This window comes from Monodelphis domestica, chromosome 5 (assembly GCF_027887165.1).
Source record: "Monodelphis domestica isolate mMonDom1 chromosome 5, mMonDom1.pri, whole genome shotgun sequence".
Taxonomy (NCBI): Eukaryota; Metazoa; Chordata; class Mammalia; order Didelphimorphia; family Didelphidae; genus Monodelphis; species Monodelphis domestica.
Window position 1 is genome coordinate 232,218,006 of NC_077231.1, and position 25,606 is coordinate 232,243,611.

The window sequence follows — 25,606 nt, forward strand, 5'->3', positions numbered from 1 at the left end:
TCTGATAAAATTTAAGGTTAGAAGGGAAACAATTTATTAGATAGGTATTTGTAGCAAATTTCTCTGATAATGGTCTCATTTCTAAGAAATAGAGAAACTGATTCAAATATATATAGGGGGGAAAGAGCTGTTCTCCAATTGATAAGTACTTTAATGATATAAATTGTTAGTTCTCAAAAGAAGAAACCCAGGATATCTATTTTGTTGTAGTAGTTCAGGCCTTTTCAGTCATATCTGACTCTTCTTCATAGCATTTGCATTTATTTTTGCAGAGATAATGGACGGTTTTACCATTTTCTTCTCCAATTCATTTTAGGGGGATATGGGAAAACAGGCAAATTGATGGTTTCTTGGTGGGCTTCTGAAGAAGTACAACCATTCTGAAATTCAGTTTGTAATCATATACAAAATATTAATAATCTATAATATTAATATTAAAGATTGAATGCAATAATTTTGTAAATGAAAAGGAGTTTAGACCCCAGGCTAAGTTTTCTGTGATGTTTAGTCATCTCTTTAATCACTCTCCCCTTTTCAGGAGAAGGTTTTTTTCAGCAGATGCAAAAGAAGAGATTGGGAGGTAGGGGCAGGGAATAGAGAGAGAAGATCTGGGTTCTAGCTCATACATGGCTGCTAGTTAGCTGAGGTACCTAACATAAACCACTTGCTCTTTGTCTTGGTTTCCTCATTTATTCAATGAGACCTCATATGAAATGATCTTGGAAGTTCCTTCAAACTATTATCTTCATTAAATCTAAGACAGCTGAAGTTATGACAGAATAATTAAAATGTCAGGATCTGTGTCCTTAAGAACTGCCCTTGGCTCTGATTTTAGTAGTTGTTCATGGGAAAACAAGAGTGATATGTAGAGAACAAGGAAGAGATGTAAGAAACCATGTGATATCAACCAAATTTAGCTTCATTTCCCTGAGACATTTAAACAATAGTTGTCCAGTGGTTGAATGAATGTCTCCATGATTGCAACAATAAGAATTTCCCTCACATTTCCATAGTGATATCGATTTTTTCCACAATATTATTTCTTATCTTATTCAAATCCTATAACCAGTACTTTGGTGGTAATCAGGGCTAGGATTATTATCCTCATTTTGCAAATGAAGAAGCTAAATTTGAGGAAGCTTAAGTCACTTGCTAAAAATCACTGGGCAGAATCACTGACAAAATAATATTGGGGCTTTCCCCCCAGTTTCTGCATTAGTATCATGTGGTAGAAAGACTACTTTTGGAGTTAAGAGAGACCTGAGTTTTAATACTGAATCTGACACCTAAAAATGTGTGACCCTGAACAAATCACTTGGCTTCCCCAGCCTCAGTTTTATCATCTGTAAAATGAGGTTACTACCCATATTACTCCCATCTTAAGGTAGGTATGAGAACCAAATGAAATAATGCTTTCTAGAATTCTTTAAGATGCTTTATAAATGCATCTTAAAGAATGATATAAATGTCAGTTATAACTGTTTTTTTTTTTATGAAACTCATCACAATGGAATTAAAGAACAAACAGACCTTTGAGTTAGAAGTGTTTGCTTTATTGCTCAGTGCATCCTCAGGAACTCTCATTGCTAATGTATCCACTGACTGTCCCTTTCTTCTCTTTCCCCTTTTAAGAGTCTCAGGTTCTTGTCCGTTGATATAGTTAACGGATCTTTTGATTTAACTTCAAACATTACTCTTAGTTCTGGGTCTGGGCAGCACATTAACTTTAAAAAATAAGGTTCCAGCCTAGTTTTATTTAAGTGAATGCACATCCACATGCATGCAGGTATACATAAATTCCTGTGTGTATATATACATATATGTGAAAATCACTTTTTCTAACGATAATTTATATTGATAGAGGCTTTGATATTGAGCTGAGGAAACACTGGCCATGAATGTCAATGAAATGCTTTCCTTTGCATCACAGAAGTTTCACTGAAAGCTTTGGAGATGTGCAAGCTAGGACAATTTCCTGACTGTGCATAGGCAGCAAAGATAAATGATGAATTATCCTGCCTGCATCTTGGCGTGGAGCTGAAATCTCTGAATGTGATGAATAAAAACTGCTGAGGATTATTCTTCATGTGAAGATAGTGCATTGGTTATGGGGAAATCCACATGAAAGGAAAGAAGCACAATGAAGAAGTCACAATAATGAGCTGTAGGAATCAATGTAGTTATTTCCAAGGTTCTTTAAGCTTAAAAGTTAAAAATTCCATTATTTCTTCTCCCTGAATTTTGAGGCTAGGTGTTAACACTGCTATATTTCAAGAATATGTGTTTTCATTCCTCTACCACTACATTTTGGAAACTCCCTCCATCTTAATAGAGTTTCGTGAGTAACTATGACTTTAAAAATATCACCCGATGCTGAACTTTCTGACAGTGAACCTCCATAGACAGCTAGATTAGGCTGATCCTCTAATAATAGACATTCAGTACATTGGTCAGTTCCTATGGTCAAAGCTTCCTTTAGTAAAGGCTGCCACATTGTAGTCTATTAGGATACCTTTTAAGAGACTCCAAAGGTCACTTCCAAATCCAGAGGAGGCATTGGAGAAGGACTGGATGGGAGGTAGGAGCTGATACAGTAGCAATAGTTCTATCATGAGACGTAAACTTATACCTTTTATTCCATGCCTCAACCACTATAAGACAAACACTATTAGTAATGCTTTATTGAACTGTTTCAGAGAAAAAGAAGCAAAGCATTATGGAAAACTATGGGCTGATGGATCTCTCAACAGTTTGAGAGTCAGTCCTGGAGATGAGAGGTTCTGGGTTCTAATTTGACTTCAGACACTCCTTAGCTGTGTGACCCTGGGCAAGTCACTTAATCCCCATTGCCTAGATTAACCACTCTTCTGTCTTGGAACCAACACACAGTAGTTATTTTAAGATGAAAGGTAAGGTTTTGTTTTGTTTTTTTAAGTTATGGGAAATTTTAGCAACTTACTAACTCTATTCTATTTTTGAGTTGAAAGAGTTCTGTATCAGGCAATTAGACATTTATTTTCACATATAATGATTTAAGTTTACAACACATTTTTCCTAAAACAAATCTATGAAACAAGTATAATAATAATTTCTTTATTATTTTTTCCATTTCACTGCTGTAGAAACTGAGATCCTGAAAAGTGATTTGCCCATTTTCCACAGCCAACAGTGGTTGGAATTCAAATTCAGGCCCCTTGATGCTAGGGCCAGTTCTTTCACTTATTTGCCTCTGAAAAGTTATTTAAATTTAGAGGGCAAGGTTATGGAATATTAGAGCTAGAAAGAACCTTAGGGATCATCTAGTATATGCTCCACCTCCATTTGACAAATGAAGAAAAGAGAAACATTTTCCTCTTAGTCTGCTGAAAGTCAACTAGCTAGGTAGTAGCAAAGCTGGGATTAGAACTCAGGGCTATTATTACTAGAATAAGGTTCTTACCTTCATGCCATGAAAATTTAAAATAAAAGGATTTAAATTCTTTTTCATTTGGTACTTTGAAAATCACAAGAACAACCAACTTTCCAGAGCCCTGAATATAAATCACCCTACATGATTTGAATCTCATTTGAGTGGGGAATAAAGTTTGCAAATAGATTGCACACAGACGGCAGGGTCCTCCTCACCAAAGCAAGTGCAGGGTGGAGGCCATTACTTGGATAATTTAAGCTTCCCAGCTGCCTTCCTTTGAAAATGTGACAGCTGAGCTATAAAACTCAGGGACAGGAGAGGGACAGGGCAGACAGGTTTCTTTATCCTTTTAATTCCTGTTTATTTTTCTAGTCTCTTTGGCTTTCTGTACAGCTAGCTTTTTGTAGAGAGGTTTGGAGAAATGGTGGGACAAGAGTGGAGAGGAGGGGATACAGGAAGAATCTCAGCCAAATATAAATAATTAATACTCTCCACCTAGACATCTTGGTTAAATCTCAATGGGGTCCCTCATTCAGATGCTTCCCCATGGCAATATTGTGATACAGGTAAAAATCTTCCTCTTTGGTTCCCTTTCTTCTCTGCCCCACAACTTTGTGGATAGGACAAGCTTGAAAGCAAGGGCCAGATCATTGCTTGGAGAGACCAAAGATTCATCTCAGACAGGAGGTGCCTACCAAGTTACTATAATTCATGCTGGGTGGGGAAAAAATAGATGGAATTGCAATTATCTGGTTGCTACTCTAGCCCTAGAAGGCTAAAAGTTCAAACCAAAAAAAAAATCCAGTTGAGATAGAAAAAATGAGACTGGTAATAGAGGCCTAAGCAAGTAAGATCCAGAGTCTAGGAAATAAGAATACAAGTAATCACCTTGGAAAACAAGTAATTAGAAAAGTGGCTTTGATCCTGGGGGCAGGGGAGGAGAATCCTTGGCTTCTTCCCCTTTTATAATCCTTGCTAAGTATGGGCCACTCTTGGTCCCCTAATCACAAATCAAATTCAGTGAGTTGAACCTCCCTCCCTCTTCAAAGAACAGAAACAGATAGCTTAGATTCCTTTCACAATATTGCTCAGATTTGGGAAACATGGACAACAGAAATGGCAGAACTACCAAACTACTGTTTTGCATCTCCTTTTTTTCTGATGAAAAGTATTTTTCTTGGATTAGAAAAGATGGAACAAAAATAAATGGCAGAGAGCTAAAACTGAAGATAAAAAGGGAAATAGTAAGAAATCACCTACTCACCCTTAATGAGCTTGAATCAACAGACCTAAACAAGCTTCATACCAGAAAACTCACAGAACTAGTAGGTGTGATTATTAATTACAACCAGTGAACTTTAAAAGATCCTGGCATTAGGAAATATAGATCAAAGATTTTAGGAGCAAAAAAGTCAACTGTTTGCCTGATGTTGGGAGAAAATGGTGGGCAGAGCAGAAGAGAATGAAATCTGAAAACTATAGACTAGTGAATTTAACTTTGGTGCCTGGCAAAAATTCTAGACTATATTAATAAATGTTTCTGAGTATCTAGAAAAAGGAATTGGTGGCCTTAGAGATACCATATGGCTTCATGCAGAAAAATAGCTCAATGTAAATTTAATAATTGATGCCAGGAAAAAGTTCCCACTGATGAGAGCTATCCAAAAGTGGAATGTATTGCCTTAGAAGGTAGATTCTGTAATAAATTACTAATCCTACAAATGGTTAGCTAATAGCTAAAGGGATTATTTCTTTCTCTTTTTTTTAAACCCTTACCTTCTGTCTTGGAACCAATACTGTTTATTGGTTCCAAGGCAGAAGAGTGGTAAGGACTAGGCAGTGGAGGTTAAGTAACTTGCCCAGGGTCACACAGTTGGGAAGTGTATGAAGCCAGATTTGAACCTAGGACCTCCTGTCTCTAGGCCTGGCTCTCAATCAACTGAGCTACCCAGCCGCCATTATTATTTTTTTATTATAACAATATTATTATTATTATGGCCATGTGACTACATTAAGAGATTGGACCTCACTGATCTTCTCAGAGTAGACATGTGGAAAGTGGTACACATGCTTCCATAGGAAAGGCAATTCTTTCTGGGATATTCAACTTTCAGAGTTATCTTGCAATAAATAAAAGGAGGCAGAACATAGATCCATAAAATATTTTGCTGTTGTTTTAAAATTATTCATTCATGATTTTATTTTATGATTTAAAACATGTTATAATGGAAAGAGCCTTTGATCTGGACTTCTGAGGACATAATTCAAATTTCAGTCCTGCTACTTTCTACCTGCAAACTAGCATTCATTTCACATTTCCTCAGTTGTGAAATGAGAGAGCTGATGAGATGATATCCAAAAGCCCTTCTAGCTCTATCTCTCATCTCCTTGTGTTCAGTTAATTTTTGGTTACAATGTTTATCAATCTCTAGCACCATCTTGCACTTCACAAAACATTGAAAATATGGTCTATACTACATTTGATTCAATTTGAACAAATATCGAGTGCTACTGTGTATACAAAGACAATAACAAAACATGGATTGCATGTCCAATAGATATTTGCCAATATAGCTTTCAAGTACCTTGGATTGTTATAGAGCAAAGAATAATAAAGCTGGGGTCTGCCTTGTGGTCAGACCAATCAGTCTGACTCTTGACCTATGCTAAAAACAACAGACTGAGATAAAAGACCTGAAAGGTTCTTTTTTAAAGACTTCATTTTTATAAACCTGGTAGTGATTGTTCAAGTCCAAATTTAGATAAAGTGAGTCACAATCTCCCCTACAACTTTTATGTAATATTTTAGCTTCTGAAGGACTATCTTAAAGGTGTTTGGTACCTAATATTGTAGTGGATAGAGTAATGGGCCTGGAATCAGGAAAACAAGTTCAAATATCAGCCTCAGACAACCATTAACTGTGTGCCTAAGCAAGTCACTTAGCCTCTGTGTGTCTCAATTTTCTCATCTCAAAAATGGGGTTATTAATAGCACATACCTCACATAATTGTTATGAGGATCAAATGAGAAAATAGCTCTTTTTAAAAGCATCTAGCATAATGCCTGCTACATAATACATGATATATATATATATATATATATTTATATATGTTTTTTTGCCTTGGCTTATATAATGTTAGAAGTGATAGTGACCTTAGTGATCTTTTAATCCCCCTAAAAAATAAAACAAACAAATAAAAACTTGCCTTCCATCTTAGAATCAATAATGTGTATTGCTCCAAGGCAGAAGAGTGGTAAGGCTAGGCAATGGGGGTCAAGTGACTTGCCCAGTGTCACACAGGTGGGAAGTGTCTGAAGCCAGATTTGAACCTAGGACCTCCTGTCTCTAGACTCTAAATCCACTGAGCCACCCATCTGCCCCCTCAATCTTCCTTTTTAATAGATAAGGAAATCAAGACTCAGCTCAGCAAAGTGTTTCATTGAAAGAAATTGAGTTGAGCTAAGAAGTCAGGTCTTCTGATGCCATGGTAAGTCGTCTTTGCTGGTAGTTTATTTTTATTTTTATTTTTTAATTTAGACTGAGTCATGGGGCTTTTTAAGTGTTGTTACTTATGGTAGTTAAAACCTAAATACCACTAGCCTATCACCTCTTGGATCAATTTAGTTTGGTTTGATTCAGCTTCCCTTTTTGGATATACAGTATTAGGAGGTAGCACGCTGGAGGAAATACAAAATGTAGAAAGTGACAATAGGAATTAGGATACCTGGGTTCAAATCTGGACTATGATCCATGTGATTTAAGGTAAGTAATTTAACTTTGTTTCCTCAACTGTAAAACAGAGATAAATAGTACTGACACAACCCACATCACAGGGTTATTATATGGATGATGTTTTGTATACTTTAAAATTTAAAATTCTATAGAAATATTTTTTATTTTCCTGACTTTTCTCACTTCTCCCTAATATCCCACTTGTTTCTTGCCCAATTCCAAGTTCTAGAATACTAAAAAGTAGGTAGAAATTCAATTCTTAGGAGCATCCAGAGTGCTTTTTTTTCTAAAATGAGCCTATCTCACCTATTGCTGATACATAACAGATTCATGATAAGACTCAAGCCAAAGGGAAGTTTAGTTTTTTTTTTAAAAAGACATTAGCACTTGAAAATATTGTAGATGCAAGTCATGAGAGCCTCTTCCCTCCTTGATATTTTTCCATGAGCTAGAAGTGGGAACAGGATAATTGGGTTTCAAGGGGAAGGTTAAGTTATACCCTCAAGTTCCTAGACCATAGTGAAATGATTGCAACTTACAGAGTCATAGGGAAAAGGAACTCATTTTCTCTGACAGACTCTGCAGGAATGAATTTCCAGCCAGTCTCTATCTGGTCTCTGTCACATGTGGCTGTCATGAAAAGATCTATTTTAGAAGTTCTCTGACGCAGTTAGCCAAGAGGGAATTCGTTCCATGGCTGCTCCATTTGTCATTTGGTACAGTACTACTAAATGATGGTGAGGAAGGATGTGGAGAGATTTGGAAGACTGTCGAGGCTGCTCACTACTCCTGCACAAGAAGCACATCAGTCACAATTGCACTGTTTTCCTAAGCTACTGACAGATAGCTGAACTCTTTAAGATGTTTTCCCAAAGAGCAGAGAGGTAGACATTGAGGATGGCGAACTAGATAATTCCTATCCTAAGTTTTCCTGTCATTTTTAGATCTATATCTTGCTGTTCATTCAGAGTAATTCCAACAGTATTTATTGAGCACCATGGCAGCACAGAGGATGGATCTGGTAATCAGAAGATATGAGTTCAATTCTAGACTCATATACTTACTAACATTGTGACCTTAATCATGTCACTTAAGCTCTGTTTTCCTTGGTGTCTGTTTCTATAAAATGGAGATAATTTTGCAAGTCTTCAAGTGCTATGTAAATGCTAGTAGTACTTCCTTTACATGACCAGTGCTATGCCATGAAGAAAAACATCAAAATTATAAGGCATTTTTCCTCAAAGAGCTTACAATATTATTTATGAGATGACAACTGAAATGAAAACAGTATGAAATGCTAGAACTGAAATGGATCTTGGAGAGCATATCATTCAATCCCTTCATTTTCCAGGAAGGAAATTGAGGCCAAGAGAAAGTTCATAGAATTACTATTTCTTCACAACTGCTCTGTAGACATTGGGAAAACTGAACAGAATAGTCAATGATTAAGTTGCTAAATAAAGAGTGTAAGTAATAAATGCTATAGGAGTTCAGATATCCTTGTGCTTTAGAGAGAAATCTGGGGAAATTTCCAGGAGGAGATTGGGCCCTGAAAGACAATAGGTTTTAGGCAGACAAATAAGATGAGGGAGAATATTTCATACTGTCTTCTGTGTGAAATCAAGGATGAGTCTTTTATTCTTCTTATTGTTGTTGTTGTTGAAGAAAACTTCAACAGCCTTAAAGCCCAGGTAGAGAGAAGATGGTGCCCATGTTGCCACAATAAAGGGTGAGTAAGAAGGCTGTGATGTTTGGCCTTTCTCTTATAACAATGGTATTGATTGGTTTGAGTCTCAGGGTGGGTGTATCCATTATCCAAGAGACCTAATCTGGCTGTCAAGGAAGGGGACATCCATTGAAAGTTACATTTCCTAGTTTCTCTAAGCACTATTCTCAAATAAATTAAAGAAATACAAAATAGAGCCATACCTCGGTATGGGATATCCTGAGTTCAAATATGGCCTTAGATACTTCCTAGCTTTGTGGCTCTGGTCAAGTCACTTAACCTCAATTGCTTAGTTCTTTTTTTTTTTTAAACCCTTACCTTTCGTCTTAGAGTCAATACTGTGTATTGGCTCCAAGGCAGAAGAGTGGTAAGGGTTAGGCAATGGGGGTCAAGTGACTTGCCCAGGGTCACACAGTTGGGAAGTATCTGAGACCAGATTTGAACCTAGGACCTCCCATCTCTAGGTCTGGCTCTCAATCCACTGTGCTACCCAGCTGCCCCCAATTGCTTAGTTCTTAGCTCTCTTCTGACTTCGAGCCAAAACTTAGTATTTATTCAAAGACAGAAGTTAATGATTCAAAAACTAAAGAAATAAAGAACACAAAAAAGAGGTCCTGCCCTCACTTACATTATAATTGGAGAGATAGCATATCCATAAACCAGTACTGAAAAATCCATATCAGGTAGATGAAAGCTAGCCTGAGAGGCACTTAGGACTGGAAAGACTGAGAAAGACCTCTTAGAAAAGGTTGTACTTCAGCTTAGTCTTAAAGTAAGCCAAGAATTCTAGGAGAATGAGGAAGAGCATTATAGTTTGGGGGGACAGAAAATTTGAAGTCACTGAACTCTGAAATTCCCTTTTGTTTTCTTTAAATTCAGTTCTGCTCATCATATACTTCTCTTCCAGATCTACCAAACACAAAACAATAACAATGCATATTATGGTTTGTAACTTGTTTTATAACCATTCACAATTTGAATTTATGAGAGAGACACAAATATAGTAATATATGAAGATATAATTGAAATCTTTTTTCTTTGGAGGGTAGAGATAATTACTGAGTAAAGGTGATCTAGGATGCTTTTCTGCTCTTTGGATTGGCTTTTAAGAGATGAAAAGAAAATCAACAGATGGAGAAGAGAGACATTCCAGGATAACAACATGAACAAAGACAGAGAGGTGGGAAAGGAAAGACTTGACTACAAAGAGTCAAGTTTGGCTGGAACATAAAGTATTTGCCTCCCCATGTCCTCTGGAATGTCAAATCTGTTCCCTTTTCAAGTGAGTTATGATGGAGAAGAGAATCAAGCCTTATTTCAATGAAATCTTGCAGATGATCACTCAACATGCTACCACAAGGTCTGGCTTGGGTGGTTCCCATGCCTAGCAGGAAGGAAGCCCTCAGAGCAGGGCATCATCTTGTCACATTTTGAAAAACTGCCAGATGCTTTCTTGGACAATTATACCATTCTGCCTATTATCCATATTCAAACTCTATTTAAATTAAGTCTGTATATGAAACCACACCTTGTTAGCAAGTCTTTAAAATCCTTTTAATTGGGTATTCAGTGTTTTCTGTTAGGATGTAACATTTTTTCTTCTTGGGGAAGACAGTTCTTGGATTAGCCAAAGTAATACTGTTTTAGAGGAATGGTAAATCTTTGTAGCATCAAGTCCTGGTTTAAAAATGAGAAAATGCAGATGAGATCCTGATTATAAACCGTTTTCCCTTTTTTTGGGGGGGGATTATACTTAACTTTTTTTTTGTTTGTTTTGGATTTTATCATTCACTTATCATACTCATACCAGCAATACTTGTGATATCTCAGGGCAACCTCCTTTGTTCTTCCTGGATTCAAACTTCTGTTCTTTGAATTTCAAGTCCCTTCTCCAAATGATTGCTTTAAATACATACATTAAAATATATAAGAATATGTAGGAAATGGAAATCAAAATATAGCTATCAAATATTAATGAAACTAGTTTTAGGCACCCCCCAGCTTATATAAGCCCTAATGTAGACTCTTTTCTCCACTTTTCTCTCTCTCCGAACCACTGGTATCTTACCAGTAGTTAAAATTAAAATCTCAAAGTTTACTTTTTTTTAACTGTATGCACTATTTCCAAAGCTATTTCTTTAGACATGATTCCCATTTCAATTATTTCCTTTTACTGCCCCAAGCCTAGGATCATAGAACCAGAGGAAGCCTCAGGAGCTATCTAATCTCAGTATCACATATATTAGTTTAAAAGAGACCTTGGAGACAATTAAATCCAAGCCCCTCATTTTACAGATGAGGCTCAAGAAGGTTAAGTGAATTACTGGCCCAAAGTCTCGCATGTAATAAACTACTTAATATTTTCCTAAACAATTCTTCCAACTTCTACTATCTACCTTCTCCAATTCATTTTTCATTCTGTTGTCATATTTTTCTTCCTTACCTATAGATCTGATCAAATTACCTGCTTTCCAAAGTACAGCGATTATTCTCTGTTATCAACCATGTCAAGTTTCACAGTATCATAAATATCTAGAGTTAGAAGAGACCTTAGAAATTATCTGGTCCATACCCCTCATTTTACAAATTCAAACTTCTTAGTCTAATATCCAATGCCTTTCATATTCTGACATCACTCTCCCTTTCTAATTTTATCTCATATTACTCTAATCTGCACATTCTACATGCTAATTGTAGTCTAGTTAATTGAAGCAATGTCATCCTTTCCCCATCTCCATGCCTTTATTCATGCTATTCTTACAACCCAGAATGCCTTCCTTTCTCCATCAATGGATTTTCTTCTCATTCTTTAAAGCCTAATTTAACTACTACCTCCTCCTCCAGAAAAGCATCTTGAATCCTCTCTAGCAAGTAATTATTGAATTCCCTGAGAATTAAAATATATCTTCATATGCCACTATATTTGTGCTTCTTCCATGCATTAAAATTGTTTCAAACTGTTCTTGTCCTATAGACTAGACTAGAAACTCCATGAGAGCAGGGTCTGTGTGATGTAAAACTTATTATATACTTAATAATAATTTGCTGAATTTTAATCACTCAAATAATATTTCCTTTGGAGAAATGAGGACATAGAATGGCTTGTGTATTATTCCAATTGGAGAAATAAAGATATGAAACAATTTTATTGTCATTTCTGCTGGATAAAAAACAAAGGAGGCGATTTTGTTAGCCAACACTTCAAAAAAATTAGCACAATAGTTTCAGGTTCTGATGAAAAAAAAATAGGCTGTAGTTCTATATATAACTGTGTGAGATTCTGTGATCCTCTATAATCTCTTCATATCTTCCCCATTTGGGCAATCACTGAAACATTCTAACCTTCTTAATCCTTCAAATAGAACAGTGCTATTTGGCAAAGCTTTGGAGTGAATTGCTTAAATATGAAGAACACTGAGTCAAAGGAAACTGTAGGGGAGGGTTGAATTAGAAGGACCATTGCATCATTTAAGATTCATTTCCACATCACTCATAGGCTAACACCCAAAATATAGATAAGTAAACTGTCCCTTTCTAATAGGTTGGAGATGTGACATCCAAACCAAAGGCCTTAGTTTTGTTTTTGTTTTGTTTTGTTTTGTTTTGGGGGGGGGTGGTGACACAATAGATATCAGAATCAGGACATGGGGATAAGCCAGTTGTACAGTTGTCTTTTTCTCAACACTCAAGCAGTGAAGGGTAGTCTTCAACATATACATATTTTATAAAGGTGGATATTTTTTCAGCAAGAGTAGAATACTGGATCTCCATGGGGTTAGGAAGAATTAAGTGCATATCCTACCTCAGACACTTATGAGGTGTGTTATCCTGGGTAAGTCACTTAATTTCTCCTTGCCTTAGCTTTTTCATATGAAAAATGAAGGAGGTGAACTCAGTGACCTCTGGTGTCTCTTTCAGTCTCAATTTCATCTTATCTATGACCTCTGTTCTCCATCATTTCTGTCAGTTTTAATTTCATAGCAAGTCAAGATTCATTGTAGTGAAATTAAAAATCCTGTATTGGAAAGTAACTGGAGAATAATCCTATTTGGGAAATAGTTTTCAAATTTTGCAAGGATTACACATCCCTTGATTTGGCTCTGATGAGATACTTTAAAAATATCAAATAGCTATCAATGATTTACTGAATAATTGAAAGCAGTCAACACACTTAGTCTTCCATGAGGCTAATCATATCACTGAGCTCAAACTAAATGCTGGTTTATTTTGACTCACTGCTGAAAAGAACATGTTTTAGGGATGTGGCAAAAGGGACATTTTGTAGCAAAGTTAAGGGAAAAGAAAAATACACATCTGATTGACTGAGACATAATTGCAACTCACAATGACAGAACACTTTTTATATTTGCAAAGCCCTTTACTTTCATTTTTATTTGATCCTTGCAAAACTCTGGAAGGTAGGACCTGCAGTTATTACCTGTTTACATTTGTGGAAATTGAGGCTCAGGGGATTTAAATGATTTATCTATAATCAAATACCTATTTATTATCATAGACCATATTGTTTGAATCCAAGACTTCTTAATGTTAAGAATTATGATCTTTGTTTTCCACTGGATTTTAACCTCAAGGATCTGCTTTGCACATGGGCTGAGAAGGCAAAATCATCTGGGGATATATTTGACAGGAGAGGGTTTGGATAGCCAAGGAGCACAAGATGGAGAACAACTCCTAAAATCAAACTTTAACTACTTCATGATTTTTTGAAAAATTCATTCTGCCTGATATGTTCCCAGGATGCCAACTCACCAAGCAGGATCCTCTTTCCCAAAGTGCTTAGCTTTAAAAATTTAAAACAATAAAGTTTGCATTTTACTTTATAGAACACTGAAAAATGCCAATCTAGGTCCATGGACAGCATAACTATCAAATGCTCATCAAGAAATGGCCCCTCCAAGTTTCTTCTCCAGGACGCTTTTTAATGTAATTTGGGGGGTTTCACTGATGGCCAAATCTATGTTCTTTTCTGGTAAATTAGATAGCAACTGTAGCAGGAGACAGACAGGTGCTTGAAGATAATGCTGGAAAGAATAGTCACAGAGAAAGAAATGGACGAGCTCCAATTAAAACTTCAGTATTCCAAGAGGTTGGTCAAGTCGATAGAAAAGCAGTCTAGGTCCCAAATCTAAATCCTTAGATACTAAACTGAGTGGAGTAAGCAGAGGCCCAGTAGGCCTTATTACTAGAACTCTAGAAAGTTACACGAAGATCAATAAAATAAATGAGCTACTCTTACCAGCCAGCCCCAACCAAATCCAAAGGAAGTGGAGACAGAAGACAGAAAAATGAGTCAGTCTGGGTCACCCTGGCCAACCTCTAAGGTAAAAAGCTTGGCACTAAATTTCCTGGAAAATTAGGGGAGAGAGGAAAAAAATATTGTGTTCTTTAATGCTAAACTTTCTTTTTTCTGAGAAACTCCAGCTGTTTGCCAATTCTATAGCAAGACTAATGACAAGTTGGGATAGATCATAGACTGAAAACTGGAACACAGATCATAGATCTAGAACTTTAATATTTATATATTTTCCCTTCCCCTCCAACTTTTAGAGATAAGTAAACTGAGGCCCAGACTTGGACCTCAAGTTACTTGCCTGAGCTTATAGAGTTGGGTATTAAGTACCAGAGCCAGGAATGGAACCTAGGTCTACCTGGTTCATGCTCTTTAATCAAACACACACAACTCTTAAACAGTAACAACTCGAAGACAAGAGGGGAAGCAAATGAGATTAAGTGACTGGCTCAGGGTCACACTGGTAGGAAGTGTATGAGACCAGATTTGGACCCATCTTCCCAACTCCCAGCCTGGCTCTCTATCCACTGTGCTACCTAACTGGTCCTCTCTGGTCATCTTACAACACCATTATGTGCCTCTATTGGAGCTTTATATTTCAGCCTGAAACTGTTTGTAGCTTTCTGATGTGTCATGGATCTTTTTGAGAGTCAAGAGAAACGGAAGTTTTTAAATGTATACCATAAAAGATACAGTATTATGAAGGAAACAGATTCGATTGAAATACAGTTATCAACATATTTTAAAACAAGTTCATGGACTCCAGGGTAAGAACCCCTAGTATAAGGGAAGTTCCCTTACACTTTCCTCTAAGAACTGAACACATAGTGGTTCATGCCAGAAGTCATAGATTTTCCAACCAAAGGAGCTATAAAGTCTATCTAATACTATGCCCTCATTCAACAGCAGAAGCTACTGAAACTCAGAGAGATAGATGACTTCCCTCGGGAAAAAGAAGTGATTTGCCTTCTATCATCCAGTTTAGTACAAGAGAGATAAACTTGAACTCAGCTCCTCTGACTCCAAATCTAATGCTTTCTTTAGTACTTCACCTTTGGTTTTGCAGTCTTTTGTAAGTATCTGTCCACTTAGCCACCATACTGCTTTTCCCTCTTGTGGAGTCACAGGAATGGGAGACCAAGAGGGAGAGCAGATGGTTCCCAAAAACTTGCTTTTGAGTCACCAGAGTTGATTTTGATGGGCTGTAGCTTTACTAAGCAACATGAAGGGTCGGTGGGGTTCTGCTTGAGACATGTCCATGGGGCATATTTGGCTATACTTCATAGATTGCCAGCCTTTGATCTATGACATGAGAACATTTCATGAAATCCCCATGGAAATGTTATTTTATATTTAAATTTGAAGATTTTCTGCAATTCCCTCCCACTGTCATCATGCGTGACTTTGCTCAGGCTAACCTCTATGCTGAGAACATTCTCGCTCCTTCCCTTCATCTCTCAGAATCCTGATTTCCTTAAACTACTGTCACCTACTTAATGCCTTTCCTGAGCCCTGTCCAGCTGCCTCCAAGTTATCAGTGCTCTTCCACAACCTACCAGAAATTACTTTGGTTATATAGTTTATATGTATTCTGTATTCATTTAGATGGATCATATCACACATGTCACACAACTGGGAAGTATCTGAGGTCAGATTTGAACCCAGGACTTCTAGTCTCTGGGCCTGGCTCTCAATCCACTGAGCTACCCAACTGCCCCCAGATAATACTTATTTTCAATAATACTAACTATAGTTTGTCACTTTAGCATTTTATGATTGATATATTATTTTCTCTGAGGCATGATATTTCTCCAAGCAAGTAAATGGAGTACATTTTCATTTTATTCCTTATGGAATTCCTGTGAGGTACATTAGGAAAATACTATTATCCCCATTTACTGAAATGGATCAAAATGCTTAAATAATAGACACAAACTAGTATGAAGTGAAGCCAGAACTCATTTACGATCTTCTGACTCTTAGTGCAGTGCTGCTACCACAAGTCCATTTCTTATTTGGAGTCATGAGAACATTCATATTCAATATTTACTACTGATAATGGGGAAAATTTATTACTGGACACTCTTGAACTGATGATTCAAGGAAAGTTGAGCCAAGGCCAGAAGTGCATCAGAAATGCCATACTCAACGAGGCCCAAGATGTTCCAGACTAGAAATTGGTATCTAACAATGATCTCAAGAGATGGTGACAGCCAGGCAGGAAACATGATCTAAGGAAAAGAGTTCTGACCTTAGAACCAAGATACATAGGTTTAAATACAGGCTTATGACATTGTGATACCTTGGGAAAGTCACTTCAGTTCTCTGAGTTTTCATTTCCTCATGAACAAAATAGTGATTGATATAAATATCATATATTTCCAAAGTACTTCAGATACATAAAATGTATGTGAGTAATATATGTTTTTTCTACTTATCTGGACAAGAAAAGTGTCAAATGTGGGAGTCAGAGGCTATGTATGGTCTGACAAAGTCCAGAATTCTGCCCAAACCAGATTAAAATATAAATGAGAAATGCTTAACAAAATAAACAAAACTAAAACCCCCATAGATAATGTTAATGTGATTTTCTAAATTACTATGTGCACCACAAGGAACTGTTTCTATTTGCATTTGAGACCACTAGACCACAAATTTCCTTCAAATTTTAAAATCATAGGATACAATGTATTCTTAGTTTCCAAAAAGCAAAATGTGTTTTTCCTTCTACCATCCCTTTCTCCTTCCCATTTTCTCTCTTCTCTCAAACTTTTCCTCTTTGCTACCTTCCCTTCCTTTCTTCTCCCTCGCATTCCTCCCTTTGTCTCCAAGTTTTAACAAGTGAAATTGTGATGAACTATGTCTTATTTGAGCAGTCATTCTAGTCACCCAAGAAAACAGATGCATGTTCTGTCACATACCAGGAAGGAGAAGTCTGAAAGAGGCTATTTAGCAGGGAAAGTGGTCAAGAATAAGGAGTAAAAAGGTTTGTTTCAATAGATTGCCATTTCTCAATACCTCCTTTTGTCAAGACTCATATTTCCTTTAGCCTTTCCTTTCCACAGTCAGAAAAATCATCCCATTTGCAGTAGTTTGGAAATATTGTCACCAGCTATATTTAAATAATATATTTGTTTTTTTTCAAAACAATTAATTCACATAGAACCTTATTAATTAGATACTAATTTTTCAAAGTTTGATATAATCATAACTTGTATTTATAAAAGAGAGAATCATAATATATATTTTATTTATTTTTAAAAGTATTATATATGTGTGCATATACCTATATAGATATTAGACATACACAAAGTTTATATTTTAGATGCAGCATGGCCTTGTGGCTAATGAGCAGATATTGACATTAGGATGACCTGTATTTAGAGCTCACCTCTGCTCTACACTGTCTATGTAACCCCAGGAAGATTACTTCATCTCTCGGGCCTCTAGACAATTTTCTCAGATAGTAAGCTCAGAGAAGAGGGTTATGTGCCTTGGTAGAAGGAATTTACCCAAGAATGCCCTATACTAATGAAATCACAGGTGTCATTTCTTTCCCTTAATAGCACTTTTCTTCCAATAACCCTTTTAATATAAATTGTAAAAATATTATCTCCATTTGACAGTTGAGGAAACTGAGATTCAGAGAGAGAGAGAGAGATTAGGTGTCTAATTCACAGTCCCTTAATGTGTAAATACTAAAGCCAAGGGTCTTTGAATGCTAAAATTAAGTATTCTTTCTACTTCATCACATTGCTTGTGAAACCACTCCCATGTCCCATCCTAAGTATATAATTTTCTTTATTTTTAAAAGTACTTGTAAACTTTAATATACAAAGAAGGGTACTAAGCCCTTTTGGCCACTGTTTTTCCTTTGTCGGGGATATGTTTGTGCTGATCCATCCCCACTCTTGTTTGAAGCCCCTTCTGCATGAGATTCAGCATTCAGAAGAAATCTAACTGGAGCAAGGCTATGTTTATGAACAGAGTAAAATTAACTGATCCATTGATACAAACCTATGACCTTGGCCTCCTTAGAACCAAACTGTAAGCAACTGAACTGTATGAAGCTACTAGATTGAATATGACGGTAATGAATTCCAAATGTGTTTTTTTCTAGTGCATTTCAGCTCAAATGCTTCACTATGGCATCAAGTGTTTGTACCCCGGGGCCAGATTGCAACCCAGTCATCACGCAGTACCATCATAGAGCTAGAATTTATCAGAAGTTTTGTCACTAGTGACAATATTCAGTGACATGCCTCTTTTCATCCTGGGAAACTGCTAAATGTTGCAACTGAGCTCTTTGTAGGGGGAACATATTTTCCTCTACCATTTCCCCAAGAAACAGAGACATTAAAAACAGGAGGCTGGCTGGCTATGGAGACATAAAAATGAATATCCTCCATCTGTGAAAAGCCATATATTTATGTAGAATAGATGACGTTGTGTGAGGAAAAGAGAAGTCACATCAAAATGAACTTTCCCAATGGGACAGATGGCTGGAAAGGAAATTAAAAAGGAAGAAAATTAAAGTAATATGTTACATTAAAAAATCAGGCTAGGAGCAAGGCAGTGATAGTGGGAGAAAAGACAATATAATCTAAGAAAAATGGAGTTTGCAATTAACTAATAGGAAGTTAGAGACTAGGAAAGGCAAAGAAGGGGCATGCTCATTGCAATAGCTTCAGTAGTTTTGTAAACATAACATTTAATACAAGGGAGAACTGGCATGATTATTCTGTTTCATTGGGTGTCCCAATGAATTTGGCTTGGAATCAAGTGGCTATGATGGAACCATATGATAGAGTCTGAGGTTTTTAGACAAACATGCTCTTAAGTAAGGATTTCCTCGAAAGAAATTGTTTACTTTAGGATTTGATGAGTTTGATATGTAGGCAAGCTATTCCATTGAAGAGCCCATCCTTATAGGGAATCCCTTATACAGTATCCCTCACAAAATGTCAATCTAGTTGAGGACATAAAAAGAAGATACATGTTGAGAGAAGAATATATTTACATACTAAAATAGATTTTATAACATCCTTTGGGTTTATGGGGCAGATACCCTTTTGATTTAAAAAAATATTATTCCATGCTTATAAACACCAGAAGAAAAATAGCATTTCCATATATAATAGAAGAAAAGATTGCATATGAATTTCTATTGCATGGAACTTGCTTTTGTGAGATCATCTCACATTTACTCAGCCACATTCACTATGCTGAATCATTATATATCACAGTCATTGTGGTTATTAATTGCTTATTTCACTGTATCTTATCATCTGCTCTTTACTCCTCTCTTGCCCCCTGCCTTCCCATTCTACAAAGGGGATGAGGAAAGAGAAGGAAGATGCTCAATACTGGTTGTCTATAATGTACATACTCTGTTTGTCTTCTGCTCACTCATTCCCTAATCACAGGTTCTTGGATGTTATGGTTTCCCTTTTATTATCATGCTTTATGCGGCAATTTGTAAAGCTGGAATAAGTTTTACTATGTTCTTTCTCAATCCTCTCCTCTATCCTTTCACTGTTTTTGTTAATCTGTTGTGTACAGTGTATTTCTACCGCAAACTGTATGTGTGTGAACCCTCTCCATGTTCATAGGTCCTGTTCAGAAGAAAATAAAGTTTATCTGATACTTGTTCACCCTCCCCCTTTGTCCAGATTTGTACAGCCTTCTTATACACCTTTATTATATGTGACAGTAAATTTCATCCTTTCTCCTCCCCTTTTCTTTCATAATATATTCCTTTTCCATTCCTATTTCTTTCCTGTTTTTAAGATTATCAAACCATAAGAAAACTAATCTATATCCTATGCTGATTTAACTTTCCTATTGATACCTAAAGATGTTAGGTTTCTGAGATAATATTAGTTTCTTCTACACTGTTAGCATGCAAACGATTAACTATTGTAGACTCTTTTTCCACTGTTCAAATATCTGTATCTTTCTGTGTTTCCATTGATTCCTACATTTTCATTTCAAAGTTACTTCTTTGCTCTATTCTTTTCATCTGGAATGCTTGAAAGTCTTATATTTCATTAAATTTTCATTTTTCTCCTGTAGGATTTATACTTATTTTTGTCTTACAGGTTATTCTCAGTTGTAAACTCTTAATCTTTTGCCTTCTGGAATATCTTATTCAAAGCTCTTCTCTCCCTAAAAGTGGTAGCAGCCAAGTCTAATGTGATCTTCATGGTACTTACTTGGTACTTGAACTCATTCTTTCCAATTGCTTTCAGGGCTTCTACTTTGACTCAGAAGCTCTGGATTTTGATTGACATTTCTGAGAGTTTATTTTTCTTTGGGAATGGATCAGTGGAATCTTTTTATTTACATTTTATTTTCTAGTCTAAGAAGTCTAAGTAGTTTTCATTCATCCTTTCTTATACTATGGTGCCCAGACATCATAAAAATTGTATTTCTTATGTAGTATAATGATTCTTATATTATTTCTTCTTTACTTGTTTTTCCTTGTCAATTGACTTTTTGATTAACAATACCATGCATTACTTTTTTGCCGTCTTTTGATTTTCTTCTACTATATCTTGATCTCATAGGTAAAAATTTGATGCTCCCATACTGAGCTATTTGTTTTCCTTCTAGTTCTTTAAGAGATTTCATTTCCTTTCCTCTAAGGCAGTGATGTCAAACTCAAATAGACACAGGCTACCTGTTGACTTATAAAATTATGAATTAATATGATCCACAGTGTATTTATTTTGTTAAATGATTCCAATTATATTCAGTCACAAGTTTAATATTTCTATCAGTCTAGAGCTTTCATTTCATGAGTAATATCTAATTTAATATTATTTTGAAATACAGATTTTCCCCAAGAATTCTAGTAGACATTTTTTATATAAGGCTTTGCCTTCAACTGGATTGTTTTCTCTGGATTTATATCTTAAGCATCACTGGATCCATAGTATCATCTTTGGTTTTCCGACCTTAAATTTCCAAATTGGAACTTTGTTTCAGGTTAAGCTGTGCCTGCTTTTGGAATATATGGAGAAGTCTTAATTGTTATCACTTAAGGACCTTCTACTACTTTCTCACATTACCCACAACTGCATTCTTCAAGAACCTTACAGGCAACTCAGGTTAGAGAGCTGCAAACTTTTTGAACCCTAGAGCACAGTCTCATCTTGAGCTCTTCTGATCTAGGATGAGGACTTAATGTAATCTTCACAGACTGATCCTTCAGTAGTTTCTTATTCCCAATTCCGGGCCAGAGTTGAAGTCATTTGAAGATTCCCAAGCACTCCTTGATTGCTCCTCTTCAATGCAGTAGAAATCTTTAGTCAGCAGTACTAATGGTCTCAACTTTTCTGGCTGTATGATAGAGGTAGATAGATGGATAGAAGTATAGAGATATAGATAGATATGTATATATGTATATGTTAAATATACACATGCACACACACTTACACATATATGTATACACAAAAAAAAACTATCTACAAATACACATATAATTCTATTGGGCAACCCTATAGTACAGTGATGGAGAAACTTTTAGAGACCTTAGAGATCAAGTGTCCAAATTACAACCCTGATGCCACATGCGAGTCCACATCTTTCCTCAGCCAGGGGTCGGAGGAAGCTCTCCCTTTGGGCTTCTAGACAGAGGGGCAGGCCATGTAAGAAATGTCCTCATGGGTGATGGACAGGGGAAGGGGAGCAGCCCCCTCTGGCACACTCTGAGACTCGTGTCATCGGTCTACCAACACAGCTATTGTGTGTTCGTTCAAGAATATAGAAAAGGGGGGGGGATCTATAGATACTGATGCCTATTTCTTTAGAAAAGAAAACTTGAGCATTGTTGGTTTTAATTCGAGCTTTGAAAAACAAAAAGGTCATTGCAAATATGAATATAAAACCCTAAACCAAGAGCATCCTGTAATTACTCTTATGTGGCCAACATCCGGCCCTAGGTTGAGAAGGAGAAAAATTACTCTTGAGCAGACTCCAAAGTGTCTGAAGCCTCAATGATTATCAACACATCATGTGCAGTTTTCAAATTGCTTTCATGCTGATCATCTTTTTTCTTAGCTCATGTCTTCAAATGCAGACCACAAAGCCAAAACCCACAGGAAGAAGGAACAACTGTAACAAATAACCTTGACCCCCCCAAACACATAGTACTTTTTATAAGCAACTGATCGATACCAGCAAAGGGGCACTATGAACAACAATCGTTTTAAAAAGTAAAGATCAACAGCTTGTGTCAAGAGCCTTGTGCCACTCAAAGGGTAATAAGAAGAGGTGGAAAGCTGTTGCAAATGGTAGAGTGTACATTAAGTAGAAAAGCAATCAGTGAGTTGAACATTTGATAATAGTTATTTAGTAAATGAACATCTTTACTTGAGATTAAATCTGAAACCTTTTCTATAAGAAAACTATTGTTATTAGAGCAGTATATGTGCATCTAAAATACTGAAAGGACTGAAAGGTTTTTTTTTTCTATTAGATGCTCTTATCTATAAGGTAGTCTGGACATATAAGCATATGAGGTGCTAACAATTACCAAAGCATAGTTGTCAAACTCATTATCAGTAATTATTTATCATGAACTTGACAGAACTAAGAGGACATGATGTCCAGAAAGCCCTCAGTTTCTACCTTTCATTGGACAATGCAAGTTAACCTGTTATGAACAGCTTTCTTCCCTACTTCCTAGAACATCCTTCTTCATCTTCCCAAGAGCTACATCCCCATAGTGTGTGATAAAACTTAAAAGAGAATATGAGTTCACTTTAATGCCAGAGTCCTTAATATTTTTTGTGTATCATTGTCCTCTTTGTAAGTCTGGTCAGGTTTATAAATCTCTTCTCAGAATGATGCTTTACAGGCCTAAAATAAAATACATAGTGTGACAAAGGAAATCAATTATATTGACATAAAATTATTAAAAATATTTTAAAACAAGTTCAAAGACTACATGTTAAGAATCCTTTCTTTAAAGGTAAAAAAACATTTCTTTTGTAGCTGTCTTTAATTGTCACTTGTATTTCTGTTGTTTGTTCTTCAGAATATAAGAAAAGGACAGGGGAATATTTTGAATGGTCATAGAGATCAAAAGATACAACATAACCAATGGTACCACATATATAGATATGTCCTATTTACCATAGGGGTTTTAAGACTATTTAATCAATTCAACACACAGTTATCCAGGGCTTATTATTTGTACTGGGTAGTGAGGATTTATGTAAAATAAAACAAACTATTGCATGCCCTACTCTCAAGGAGTTTACATTCTGCTAGGGTAATACAGTATAAACCAATCTTCTGGCCCAGAAATAGAAGGAAGTACAACTTGTGCACACATAAGTAAATAAAAGATGATTTGGGAAGAGAAATAACACTAACAACTCAGCAATAAGGAAATCTTTTATGAGAATAGATAATACTAATTCTAATACTAAATTGATTTTTGAAAAAAAAAAAGGTAAAATTCCAAGAGTTGATAAGGTAGAGGATTACAAGTATATGGGACAGCCTATATGAAGCATTAAGTAGATAGGAATGCAAATCTGAGAAATGGTTAGTAGGATGGATTGCCTGGAGGAAAAGGAATTAAGGGAAACAATGTGAAGTATGTTTGGAACAGCAGGCAGGAGGCGGATTGTGAGGTATTTTCATTACCAATGAGAAAAGTAAAAACCAGAAAAATAAAGAACCTTCATTTCCTAATAGCTAAATCTGGACATAATCCATTGGACCAGCCACCTTCTTTCCTGATGTTCTGGAAACTAGTATTGAATACATAGTAACTTATTGTCATATGATTTCCTACATACTAAAAATTCAGCTATGCCCTTTCCCCAAATTACCCATTTTGAAAGGCTGATAAAAATATTGATAAAAATAGTATTTCTGCCTGCTGTGACCAGAAAGCCAACATTAAATAGGGATCTCTTCCTTTCAAAAACTCAATCAACATACATAGCATTCCTTTAGCCCCACCCTGAACAAAAATTAATTTGCTTTGAAAAATATGTTTATGTTACACTTACCTCTAGCATACTTCACACACACAGTGGATTTGACAGTTTTGACTCAATTATTTTGCTTTTATTTTTGTCTATAGTGTGATTCTGTAAGAATAGGGAACTCTAGGTATAGAAGCTATATCAATTGAAGCAGATTTGTGGTTCATCAGTAAGTTTAATTTTTGAGAATTACCCTATCTACCCTAAGACCAGGTAATAGCTAATATCTGTCAGAAACAATACTTGAACTCAAGTCTGGCTGATTCTTTCTTCTGTATAATATTGTATCTCTTTTTAATATTAATTTTTGCCATACACATAAACAATATTATAGAACTAAATCACACACTTTTGAAATAAGAAAGCATTTTCAAGTTGACATTGTCTCTTATTGTTCCATCAATTAAATAGTTGTATTTTTTATTCTTCAACTTGCAATTCTTATAGGATTATTTTCAGAGGAGATACTAGAAATGCTCTCAGTTGAATTCCCTTGATTGAGAATGATACTGTCAGCAATACTATTTCCTGTATCTATCTGTGTTGCTTAACTTGCTCCTTCTCTTAGGGCTATTCAACTTTCCACTTAAGAGTATTAACTTATTCTGTTTTCATATTGACATGATCAATAGCCTACATACAGATTTTATGCAATTCGATTCTCAAATACAGCAAGTCGTCCCTTTAAAAGTGCTTGTGAGAGTTTCCTGATTCCAGTAAGCCCTTGAGCTCCTCAGCTCATGATGATTTCTTATTTTTGCTCTCCATTAAAATAGAAAATGGGCTGCCCTTCAGCTGTGAAGATGAACACCACTGACCTGAGTCAGTCCACTGGACCAATTTGACATCTAAGTAGAATGTGTGGGGACCCTCCTGGTGTGATGAAGGAGTGTGCCAAATACTTGCCCCACCCCCATCCCAAAGTGTGTTCTCTGCTACTCTGGTATGAGGTGTCAGCTATGGAGATTCTCCCTTTTGTATTAAGGTATTTCTATCTCCAGATGTTTCACCCATAGCCAGACTAAAATGAAAAGGAAGCTGACAAGTTTTGTCTTCCATTGTCCTTGGAGATAAGCTAATTGAGCTCAGTCTATTGGTTAAACCTGATAATGCCACTGGCCTATATCAGTCCACTGGACCAGTGTGACGCTGAAATAGAATGTGGAGAAGACCCCCAAAGTATAATTCAAGGGATATTTCAAAGACCCCCATTTTAGCATGTTTCTCCTGCTAGTCTACTCTGAAATATCAGCCACAGAAATTCACAGTACCGAGATGAAGCATCATTTTTTTCCAGATATCTTACCATTAGCCTGACAAAAATGAAACAAAGCTGGTCTTTTTTCATATTCTATATCCCCATCCTACCTCAATGCAGGCAAAATAAGCCAAGTCTGTTGATTAAATGGGAATAGACAA

The 25,606-nt window shown here is 36.1% G+C and overlaps 1 protein-coding gene across 3 annotated transcripts in view; it reads left to right on the forward strand.

Moving 5' to 3' along the window:
- DPP6 (dipeptidyl peptidase like 6) overlaps positions 1–25,606 on the forward strand; it is a 1,262,248-nt gene that overhangs the window by 332,827 nt on the left and 903,815 nt on the right. The gene's annotated exons all lie outside the window — the stretch shown is intronic.